Genomic DNA, 12,412 nt, shown 5'->3' with positions numbered 1-12,412 from the left:
CGTGCGTTAAAGAGGTCAATTTAAGCGCCCGGTCTGTTTTACAAGACAAGCGCGAAGCCATGGATTCTGTGGTAATAAATAATAGTCCCTAACAGAGGGTTAGTCAGAGAGGTCAATTCAGAAGCCGAATCTGCGAAGTGGACCTTTTGGGCCCATTACATAGTGACATATTTTTCTCCGAAAGACTGATGTTAAACTCTGTTGATTTGAGAATTAAACTGATCCTAGCAGCTTGATGCATTTTGTCTTATGGGGACTGCTGATTCCGAGTTCTGTCTAAAGATAATATCGCATCCTGTTTGTTAAAAGGTCACCGTTTCCCGGCTGTACGTCTGGGTCCCGCGCCGCAGCCCTGATGAAAGGAAATGCTCTTTATCATCTCCAGCGTCTGTAGTGAAGACCTATTCCATACCGGAAAATTCAGGATCTGTAACCAGGAAAACCTATTCTGGGTACTTGCCTCCTACTCTACTTTAGCCATGGTTCGATGGAATTCTTTTTCAGGAAGAAGGGACCTATCCCCGTTTAACTTTCTTCATAATGACATTGAATATCTTGCACTGTGTTCAGGATGGGAGGCAGCTACCTGCTAAGCCTTTTGCCCGGTTCAACACAGGCAGCTCAGTTAGAGAATATTACAACATGTTTTACATCTACTGGGAGACACCTCAAGGATCTGCCTCTTGCGTTTACCGTGGGAATTTATGAAAGGTTATTCTTTGTTAGGTGTTCAATCTGGGGCTGACGAAGACAACGTATGTGAAGCCCATTTCCTCAGGAATTTCACGTCTTGAAATGCGCTTCAGGGTCCCTCTGCCTTACAACAACGTTAATAGTATCATCGAGCTTATTCACGATTCCTTATTCTGGAGATCAACTCTAAAGACAGGTGTTGGTGGAGTTATGTATTAAAGATATGGATAATCATCAGCTAGAAGGCTTTTACATCATCTTATGGAGACCATCCGCGGTGTGGAGAGGTGATCAGCTACCAAGCTGGTAGCAGCCTTTAACCTGCCAGCCTATTTTATAGTGAACACTCATCCTTCCTACATGCCTGGTGAGCACTGGCTGCGCACAGCGTTGGAAGAGGGCGGGGAGTGGTAGCTTTTACGACTCTTATGGATTTCCGTAAGATTTTGCTCATACCCGAGCGAGCATTTTACAATTTTGGAAAAGTCGTTCAAAGAAGCTACACTACCACAACCGCCAGCTCCAGCATACTTTCTCTATAGTGTGCGGACAGCATTGCGTTTTTATCTCTGTCAGCGCTACGGTTTATCTTTATAATAACATTTTGGGCTTGTTATCATGTTGGCCGATGTCTATAAAAACGACCAGCATGTTTTATCTACTCTTTGTGAATAAATATCAAAGATCGATCAAGCTTCGTAACCCTCAGAATCTTTTCATCATAGTGTATGTTCTCTGAAAATGTTTAAAGATTGTTATCACTTGTAGAAACATGAAAAACAAACAAGCGCTGTAACCATAAACTTGCTGATTAATAAAATGCTTTATTGAAAATGACAGTGTACGGAAATTCTCTTCATTTACAAGTTTAAAACCTTAATCCCCGATAGACCATCTTGGGGGGTTTTGTTTTTTGTAGCGGTTGATTTTCTTCAAAACCATCTCCGTCCATTCTGAGTTGTCTGTGTACTGCATTCGCAGCTTAGCGAGATTTTTCCCATCGAAGCTTGAGAATGTTGAGCACTGACAAAGTATTTAAAGAAACCAGTCCATCCTTTTGGCATTGTTTGGGTTTCTTCTTCTTATTAGGCTGCGATAGATTTTTGAATAAATCTATCATATGAAACTTAACTACGACAGAACTTTGTAAATAAATTAGGCCCCTAAGAGGAACATCTCCACGTCATTTCGGCCTCTAATTTCTGCGCATAATGTAGAAGCGTTTTTCGATTAGGTGCAGGGCAGGTTGTTATCACATACGCTTGCAGCCTCATCCAATGAGGGATTGGGGGGTCGGTTGCTGATGCTGCTGCTACACCACCATCAGCACCATCTACTGGTGCATCGGCAGCTGGTGCATCTGATGAGGATGCAGAGTGTTGACTTTGATGCGACATCCGGATGCAGAGTGAGAGTAACCCTATGAACGCTCTTTCTCGCTTTGTTTGAGCAAAGTGAGATAAAGTAACTTATCAGCGCCGGTATCTTTTAGCTTTTCATACGAATTCAATCTTGGATCATTTAATACGGTTCATTTTTCTCATTCAAATCATCTTCGCTGTCTGTCTGATGGATGGCTCTGGTCTAGTCATTTTACTCAGCTGCTGGGGGCAAATCAAATACATTTTCTTGGTAGCCTTTAGAGCCATATTATTAATTTTTTCTTCTCCTCTTAGCTTCTCGGAATCAGCCCACCTAGTAGATTTCGAGAATAGGCTACTTCGGCGAAAGCAGAGGAAGGATAAAACCCCCAGTTTGTTTTTTCAGAACCTGATGTTTACGCTTTAAGCTGGTTTTTTATCTGCCAACAACCTTATAATATTCTTTTGACGCTTCAGTTGTCTGTATTGAGAAGGGGACACCTTTAGATGCCCTTTCAAAAGATTAAGAGATAATTCGCACAAGGCCTGCAGAAAATCAGGTGAGCAGTGTTTTAAAATGTCTTTGCGCTTTGAAGGCCCGCGTGGTACAAGGCTTTTAGTAACAGAGCGTTCCTTTTTAACCGCTCCGACATAATGAAGGTCTATTTTGTTTTAGCGATGTAAACCGTGGCGTCTGCTGGTGGGAAGTATCCCGTCGCGCTCTGTAGCGTTCTGGGCATGAAGGTGTGAGGTCCAAAATTAAATACCCGTTGCGCTGACTTGGTAGCATCTTGAAACTTTCCAGGAAAAACTGTTTTTGTGAGGGAAACATCTGATGTGCTAGTACCCTCATCTGCAGTTGGTGGGGGGGGTTTTAAATAACGCGGTAATTACAGTTTAAACTGATTGTGCGCTGTATTTACCTTTATGGAATACATTTTGAGTCAACATCATGACGCTCATCCTTTTGTGATGGCGTTATTGCGTGAATATTTTCGCCACCTCGGGATGGTCACCTGCCTGAAATATGACGTCGTCCAGGATGACGAGATGTGAATGGTCAGGAGGAAACAGATTAGTGTCGTCAAAAGAATCGGGGAGTCCTTCCAGAAATGTAATTCTTTTATTCATTTTCTTCATTTCATCATACATGGGTTGATAACTTGTATAAATCCATACAATATTTTCTGGTACAGCGTCCATCACACGTTCACATTTTTCCAGTACAGATTTAATAAAATAGGTTTTACCACAACCACTTGGGCCCACTACCAAACATGAAAATGGAACCTTTAGTCTTGGATCAAAATCAATCTGCTCCATCATGCAGCTAATAACCAAAAGGCAGAGTTGTACCGTCAGGAAATACCCGTCTCTTGTCGTACACGACTCTAAACTTTTTCTTGAATGTAGCGTTTTTCAACAGAAATCCGTTTTTATCACGTTTTATAGTCTGTTGCGGCGTTTCAAGGAATCTTTCCTTAGACCCCTCAAGATAGCCTTCGACCAATTCTTTTGTGCTGTCAAAATTGATCAGTTCGCACTGCATTCTCGGCGTCTGTGTAATACCTTTAACTTTCATCACCACTTTTTTCTCATTTTTGGTCTGGTAGGCGTAGCTCTTTGGACCCGTTGGCTACAAATTCATGTATTATGGCCGCGTAATTCATCCCGTGAGGTCAACGAGATAATTACCCAGCTCCAGAAGTCTCATTTTCTTTTATCACATAGATCAAGCTGTCCGTGTCTACGTAGAGAATGTTCTGTTGCAGCCTTTCTAAATAACTGTACAATTTCAGACCCCGTAAGCGGTGGTAAAGCACGTAGCGATGAAAACATTACTGCTTCGACCTGGGGGACTACACACCTGTCATTATACAACCACTGAATCAGTGCTACGTCGCCCGGTTTGTTGGTAAAAACGACCGCGTGTTTTAGGGTGTATTGTCCAGAAAACACTAAAGTGAAAAGTGTTCGGCCGACTTGACGAGTGTGGTTTTGAACCAAATTACTTCTCTCGCCAAACTTGCCCCAAAGCCGTTCAGACAAGCCTTGGACACCTGTCTCTTTGCCGGATTTGTCTCAATTTTTTTGGGTTTAACCTGATGCCTTGATGCATCGTTCTTTTTGTAATTTTTTTTTTTCCTACTCTATCGGTCCCGCGCCTCCGCCGAACCCTGAAGTTCTTCCTGTTTACCGCTTCAAAAGGTGTGAATGTACTTCGACAAAAGATTGCTGCTCTGTGCCTCAAAGTGCCAGACCTCAGAAAGTTTCGACACCTTGTAACCCATCTGTACCGCTTTTTGTGCAGCTCTGCACTGACCCAAACTCCGGTCAGAGCTCTGGCAACGTCATCATGACTACATGATGCGCCGCTCTGATTATTAGTCTCTGAGCATGTATGCGACAGAGTGTGAACACTAATTTACCTTGAGCTGTTTTATAAGGTAACACGGGAAAATACAGACCTCTTGGGGAATCACGGTTGCTCTGATCAGCCCAAAGTAGTTTTTCAATTTCGTCAAAATCTCTGTGAATTATTACCGGATGGCCTAATGGGTATGAGCCTGTTGCGTTAACGTACGGATACAATGACGTAACATCTACATAATGCACAGATTCGTCTGCAGCACTGCAGTGTCGTAGCCCGCCGCCGCTAGTCCGCCCGGTACAGTGGCCACGGGTGGAGGGCCAGAGGTTCAGGTGGATCATATTTCTTCATAAACTCTCGCACCCCCGCGTGTGTTTTTTTCATCAGAGTCCACGCATGCTCCGTCATCACCTCTGTATGCAGTCCATGCGTGGACCTCAACTGATGCAGCTTCTCCTGGCTAGCCGAATGCATTTCCTCAAAGGCGATCCCTGTCATTGGGCAGATATCATGAGGTCTGAAACAAGTAGGACAGCCATGATAAAAACATCCTTGAAATTCATAGGCGCAGTCTAACCCCTCTATGGCGGCGTAACCGTCGACAAAATACGTACCAATTTTCTTTTCCCCGCGGTTTAGAGCATGCTGAATGAAAATGTTTTTGAATACATTAACCATTCCAGCCATTGAATTGAGCAGCTCGAGAATTTTTTGAACTGGCGCCTATATGTCGTCGGGCTGAAGGAATAGCCAGTGTCTTTTCAACCAGGAAATTTGTGAGAAATACTTTCATTGATGCCGAGGAAATTGTGACGCAGCTGAAAGGATCCACGTGCGTCTCCCCTACAAATTCCTCTCTGAATTTCATGCATCCTTTGCGCAGAATATTTGTGTCGTTTTGACAGTAAAAAACTGCCTCTTTCTCAAAGTTAAAAACACCCCTCGATGCTTCTTTGTACCAGCTGTAAAACTCGTTTTGCTGAGCCGCGGACATGCTTTCTACACCGTAATCTGCCGGCGGCGGGTAAGGCCCGATATATTTTAGATGCTTCTCTTTGCTAAATTTGTGGGGAAAGAAGCCCTTTGATTGATCTGCAAATCCTAATGCTTTCGGCATAGCGGCGAGTTTCATGGTAAGAAAGGACAGGGAATCGATAAACCTTAGCAGATAATCTGTTTCTGTAAAACAGATTATTTTGCTGCGCATGATAAACGACCAGGCTCATTCCTAAGTCTATCAGGCCTCTGAGGATTAGGTAGCTGTCAAAACCTCTAGCATTGTGTGCGATAAATGTAGCTTTTTTATATTGAGGTTTCCTGAACTTCATGAGAAACTTCTCGACGCAGTCTAAGCCGTAGGACATCCATTTTTCACCCTGTAGCGATTCGGCACACACGAGGTAGGGCATGTGTTCTCCCTTGTCATTGACAAATGTTTCAAAATCGTAAAAGAAGATATCTGGGGTCTGATTTTCTTGAAATTTCACCGGTTGTATGTAGCACTGGTGTGGCTCGTCACCTTTGTGGACACCACACACTTTACATTTGAGGTTCATGCATTTGTGCTCTGTACTAGCGGAGAAGAGATATTTGCAATTTGAACATTTGTGAATCTTCTGACATGTACTGAGGGTCGTGTCATTCCAAAGACTTTTGTGTTAACGTAACAGCGTGTACGAGAAGTCCTGTTGCAATCTGCGCGGTATACAGGGTCACTGTACGCAGTATCGCATGTAGGATCGAAACAGAGATTGCAATGACCGGACAAAGAGTGGGCCGCAGCTCCGGCAGTAACCTCGGTAACAGTAATGACATACATTATCAACCCCTAAAACCCCTTTAGATTTTTTTTATTCCATAATAGTGCTCGTTAAGCAGGAATAGAAACACTGGCTGGTCAGACTTTGGGTATTGTGTTTCAAAATCGCGAGAAGGCCGGTCCTCGCGTCTCTGTAAAGACTACAATTTTCGGTTTACTATCTGTTCAAATTTATTGATGTGACTGAAAGCTACTGCGGTGGCCCGGTCAGACCAGCTAAATGATGAAGCTCTCTAGCGTGCTCGGCCGGCTTGTATGTAGGTGAAGTCGGTGTTGATGAGCAGAGCCAAGCTGATGGTAAAGCATAGTTTATTGTTTACGTTGGGCACTACATGCAAGTGTTTTTTTTCTTATTAACGATCCGCTGACCAGAGTTTTTTAAGTTTTCGCTTATCACCAGCACCGCCCTAGGATTTTTGACAACTTGAATGACTACTTCCAGTGGGGAGTCAGCGTCTAGCTCTCTGTTAGGTTGTATCAATCTCTCCAGTAACCCTTCAAAAACGTTCTGAAAGTCAGCGGCCGGTATCACCGACTTGAATGATATCGTGTTCCTGTGCATTTTCCGCTATTATTTCAACCTGTACGAGGTCATTAGGTCTAACCTCAGGTCTCACTCTCTCAGCTAAAGGCGTTAAAATGATTCAAAACATCTTCATAAAATTACGCCAAATCCCGTTAAGCTATGGGAGTGTACTTTAAAGGTCTGGCGGAATTCCAAATTCCCAAAGCGATCAGCGTCTCCTCGACTGAATGTCATGGGGGTCTATTGGCGGTAAAGGGTTTTCTAACGGGGGAATGTCATGGTTCTCAATCTCTTGTAATAAGGTATTTTCTACCGGTTGAATGTCATTATGGTTATGATTATCAAGCTCTTGTAAGGCCCTTTCTAACGGCTGAAAGTAATCACTCGCAGGCTCTGGTTGTGCTGTCTCTGTGCTGCCGTTATTTAAATGAGGTTGATCAGGACGATTGTCTGGGTGGGGATTATTATGATTTAACTCTTGGATGGCTTCAGCAAGCGCTGGTGTTACAAAACGCAGTGGATCCCCGTTTACATCGTCTACAGCAATAACTAATTGTATGGGAATTATACAAGACTGGTCAGGCTCCATTTTGCATGTGATTAAAAATAAAATAAAATAAAATAAAACAAAATGTCACAGCTAACACCTTACAACTTTTACATTTGAAGAATTGTCTGCACAATTGTCAGCAGCTTTTGGAGGATCTCCACCTTGCTTTCCGGATCTCTCACTCTCTGGGCTCGGCGATTGCCCCTCAGTACAGCATCTGTCATAAAATCAGAGAAAATACCTTTTAAATATATTTAATTATCGATACAATAATACTAAGATATGTAAATAATAATTACCTCTGACGGGTTCAGGCCTCTCCCTGACATATCTCACTCGATGAATACCCCTCCGTCCTTTCATAAAATTTAGAGAATATACATCTTTAATTATATATTTTAATTATCAAGACAATAATATATACATATATAAATAATAATTACCTCTGAATCGTACAGTGGGACGCGTGGGCCTGGCGACAGGTTCAGGTTCAATCTCTGTTCATTTGGAAAATAATGAGATAATAATGGCATAATAATGAGCGAAAGTCTGAATAACTCTCTCTCTCTCTCTCTCTCCCCCCTACCTGACTTGCTCCCCACACACACACACACACACACACACACACACACACACACACACACACACACACACCATTTGGATACCCAACCATCACCCAACCAGATGGTCAATCTCACACCCCTGCTCTTTCCCATCTTACATTGTAATGTTTTAAAAATGAACAAAAACCATGCATCTGCAGTAACAGGTATAACTTAAAAGCACTTACCCGCGTCCTGAGTTTGAGTTTGCAGAGAGTGGTCTCTGTAATGTTCTGTTCAACTATTTCCCGCCCTGCTCAGATGCTCTTTCGAGGGCAAGGATTTCAGAAAGATTAAGTTCCACTTCATTGCCATCTTCAACTGCTTTCAGAACCACTACACCATCTACTTCTGCTTCTTCTGCTGCTTCTTCCTCTCCTTCTGCTTCTTCTGCTTCTTCTTCTGAATCAGCGAGGGCCTGGATAGGCTCCTGACCGTTTTCTGTGGATGCTGCAGGCTCAATCTCTGTTCATTTTGAAAATAATATATAACTTGCTTCAATTCAATGTATTTACTTTAAGTGTTAATAACTATCTCTCTCTCTCTCTCTCTCTCTCTCTCTCTCTCCAATCAAATGACTATCTCCCACAATGCCCTCTTACCCACCACCACCCACCCCCTCCCACACCACCTGCACCTCACACACACACACACACACACACACACACACACACACACACACACACACACACACACACACACACACACACACCATGTGTTCCCCATCTCCCATCCACCCATTTACAGGTATAATATAAATAATATTTGTCTCCCTCTATCTCACATCTACCCAGTTGCAGGTATAATATAAATAATATGAAAGGCCTTACCGGCAGTCATTTGTAGGGTAGCCGAGGGGTGCCCAGCGTTTTCATCTCTTGACTGCATATGCTGTACCGGCTGCCTAAATTCTGTTTCAATCGTGACGGTGGGGACGTCTCGCAGCACAATTGGCTGCCCGTTGGCCCGTGGTCTTTCTTCAGACATTACCTCCTCAATTTCAATAACCCCTGTAAAGACTGCTGGATTTTGATTGTTATATGCAACGCCTCTGTCATCTATCACGCCTTTGGGGAGAGAAAAGACAACATAGGATCAGTTATTTATTACCTTGATACATAAAGCATTAAATGGTATAAATAACCTACCAAAATCGACATCTGTGATTACGATATCTCTAAAGTCCTCGTCATTGATTTCTGTTAGGAAGAACAGTCATAATGGTTGACCCGGAATATTTCAACACACTTGGCATTAATAATTAATTAATCCATAATGATAGTACTGTGACTGAATCATTTTGACTCCTCTGAATGAAGTGACGGTCTGTATGCAAAGCCGAGTGGGAGAGTAGGCTGAATGAAGCACATGCTTCTTCCAAACATGTGGTAAACACTTTATTGCCTATTTAGGGACGAACATTAGTGCGGGTGTGCAAACTTTTTGGGGGCTCAGCCACTTACTTGGCCTGTTGTAAGAGGAGCCTTACACATTCCTATTTTACAACCCTGCCTTACACATGTTCTGCTCTCTGCTCCAAAGAGTGTAAAGATACTTGATTTAATTCTTGGTCATTGGCTCATTTCAAACGCATCAGTGTTACTCAAACTTACATTCATGCTGTGTGTAGAATGAAAACCCTATCTTTCTCTGTTTCAAACGGGGAAGAAACCCTTTTTATGCTCAAAATTTAACGCTACACCCCTCTTCTCTCACTGGATCATTTCAAACACATCCGGATATTTCATCTCTAACGCTCATTGGATCATTTAAATGAAACATTTTTCTACTTCCTGTGACGCCCTCATTGCATCACTTAACACACGTCATTTCCGGGACACGCCTTCCTTCTAGAAGCTTCCAGAACAGACCAGTCACACACACCTGGAAGGTATCAATCACTTTCTGACAGGTTGTGACCTCTTGACCCCCCAGGTCAAAAGGTCATCCATCAAAATCCCACATTCCAAGGTGACAGAAACCTCCTCCCTATATCTCTAACGCAAATAGTGTGGGACTGAGACAACAACCTTGTCTAGTGCCCCTCTCCAATGTGAAAAATGGATACAATGATCCATTGACTTTGTTGTTGAAGTGTTCAAATTATAGTTACTGCAATATTCCCTCCTTTGGGAGTACTGTAATAAGTGCCTCTTTCCATGATGGCGGGAGTTTACCTTCTCCTTTAATCCAATTAAATGCTTTCACGGACGGCCGGGAACTAGCTCTTCTTTAAAGGTTCTATACCACTGGAAAACCATCACTACCTGGAGTTTTACTTGATTTTAAGTTGGCTATTGCATTATTTATCTCTTCCAGTGAAAAAATCTGCTAATGATACAATCATTTTGTTTCTTCCATATCGAGGGTAGATCCAGATCGTTAAGAAAATGTTCCATTGCTTCTACTTTAGTACTGGAGGTTTTGGTATATAGTTTTTGTAGTAGTATAGGAAAATGTCTTCTATTTCTACAGCATGATATTTTAGTTGATTTGTTTCTGGGTCCCGCATCTTATGTATGGTACTATCCGCTTCTTGTTTACGTAAGCAAGTAATTTAGCGGCCTGATTCGTAATATGTCTGGTTGTAAAAACAAGCTTTCTTCTCAACATCTTTCTTCTAATAGATCATTAGTCTGATTCTTTAATTGTTGTATTGCACTAAAAGTTGTGGATCACTGTTATTTTTATGTTGCTGCTCCACATTAGATAGGTCTAATACAAGGTTATTATATTCCAAGACCCTCCTTTTTATTTGACGTTGTTAAGGCAATCAATTGTCGCAAAGTCACTGCCTTCAGTGAGTCCCAGATGGATCCACCTCTCCGTTGTCATTAATCTTCAAATATTCTCTTATATCTGATTTAATTTATTATACAGCTGATTTGTTATTTAATAAGCCTATATTTAACCCCGTATTCCGCATCCTACCTTCTAGTTGAACTGTTAGATATAGTGCACTATGGTCAGAGACATCAGCTACTTCAATTCTATTTTTCTTTAGACTAGTTGTAGCTAACAGGTAGCTATTCAATACTATGTTAAAATCACCTACACATAAACAGACACCCTTCCAGTGCAGTTACATCCATTAGTTATTTGAAAAATAGTTTGTTACTATTAGGAGTTGCATAAACATTTACTAAGGTTACTGTATCCTCTTCAATCGTTCCCTTAACAATATTGATATATCCACCCTCGTTCTCTTTTATTTCCTTAATGACTATGAACTTAAGTGTATTTGCAATAAGAATAGCAATTCCTCTCCGTGACTTTGCACCAATTAATTATAATAGGTATTTTTAAAACCAAACCGTTTCAATTTGTCATGCTCTTGCTGAGAAAGATGAGTTTCTTGCAACAACAAAAAATATATATATATGTACGTTCTCTTTTTTTAATTTGGCCTTTTAAATTGGGTTTCCCAACCCAATCACATTTAAGGACAGTAACTTCACTTCATTAGACTGCATCACAGCTGGGCTGAAAATATCTCACACCATTATGTTCCCACAGGCTAAACATTGAAACCATAAGTAAAGATAACTGGAGCACAATAATGTGCTTAGAACAAGCATTATAACAAACACAAAATAAAACTATAAAAAAGTTTTTAAGTGAAGGGGAATGATACTTTGACTAACAGTCTCTGAACTTCAGTGCGCCCCGTAGACCAGAGCTGACCTCTCACTGCTCCCGTGAGTCAGCACATAAAATACAATATAGTAGCCTAGATATCTAGACGCACTCTAGCGGCAGCCAGGGTCAGTTTTTTAAAAGTCAATTTTTACACTAATCTTGATCACTATACCAATGTGAGTACTGATGAAAAAAAAATATGAGCCAAATCAGTGGTAGCGCACGGCAGCTGCTGCAGCTAATGCCCAGAGCTTCCACTTAGCTGAAACAGCAGTTTTGGGGGCATAAGATACCTTTGTGCCTCTTAACAGACAAAAAATGCAATTAAAATGTCTGTGCAACATGAACAGGGACCTTAAATGACAACAAGATGCGTTTAGCAACTTAGCCATTGTTTGAATTCACCTTCCCCGTTAGCTGCTACCTGTTAACTTGGAGTTAAGCACTGAAGTCATTCTTAAAAAATGAAGATGTGTTCAGAGTTTTGCCGACCACATACGGCAAAAGTTTAATCTATCACCTAGCGTTGCTCTGCCTGGTTGTAGCGTTATCCTATTGGTGCAGAAGAAATTTGAAAGACTTCCGTTTATCCCGCCCATCGGATTGAGCCCTGCCAATGGTGAGTTCCCAGACCCAGGATCTTGATGTGGGTCTGGCTAACAATAGAGTATATTATGGGACAAGTATTTACCGTCTGTTTTGAAACACTACTGCTCCTCCCGGTTTCTGCGCTGAAATTTCTGGAGGCGTACTCTAGCTCGCCTGGCACTGTTCTCAAGGTCTCCACCTGTGTGCGACCCCACGTTCTGCCACGGTGAAGACGCTCCATCAGATGTTTCCTACCAAGCGCT

General features: G+C 42.0%; 2 long non-coding RNA genes across 2 annotated transcripts; both read right to left on the bottom strand.

The window, feature by feature from the left end:
• Window positions 1–7,183: 7,183 nt before the first annotated feature.
• Window positions 7,184–7,813, bottom strand: LOC120566315. Its single transcript, XR_005640373.1, has 3 exons — window positions 7,764–7,813; window positions 7,620–7,676; window positions 7,184–7,537 (listed from the first exon to the last, which is right to left on the bottom strand). It is a non-coding gene; the product is annotated as an uncharacterized LOC120566315 (long non-coding RNA).
• A 368-nt stretch (window positions 7,814–8,181) lies between these two features.
• Window positions 8,182–9,197, bottom strand: LOC120566314. Its single transcript, XR_005640372.1, has 3 exons — window positions 9,071–9,197; window positions 8,753–8,989; window positions 8,182–8,387 (listed from the first exon to the last, which is right to left on the bottom strand). It is a non-coding gene; the product is annotated as an uncharacterized LOC120566314 (long non-coding RNA).
• Window positions 9,198–12,412: the final 3,215 nt, after the last annotated feature.

Source organism: Perca fluviatilis, chromosome 10 (genome assembly GCF_010015445.1).
Source record: "Perca fluviatilis chromosome 10, GENO_Pfluv_1.0, whole genome shotgun sequence".
Lineage (NCBI taxonomy): Eukaryota > Metazoa > Chordata > Actinopteri > Perciformes > Percidae > Perca > Perca fluviatilis.
This window is presented reverse-complemented; position numbering and strand designations above follow the sequence as displayed.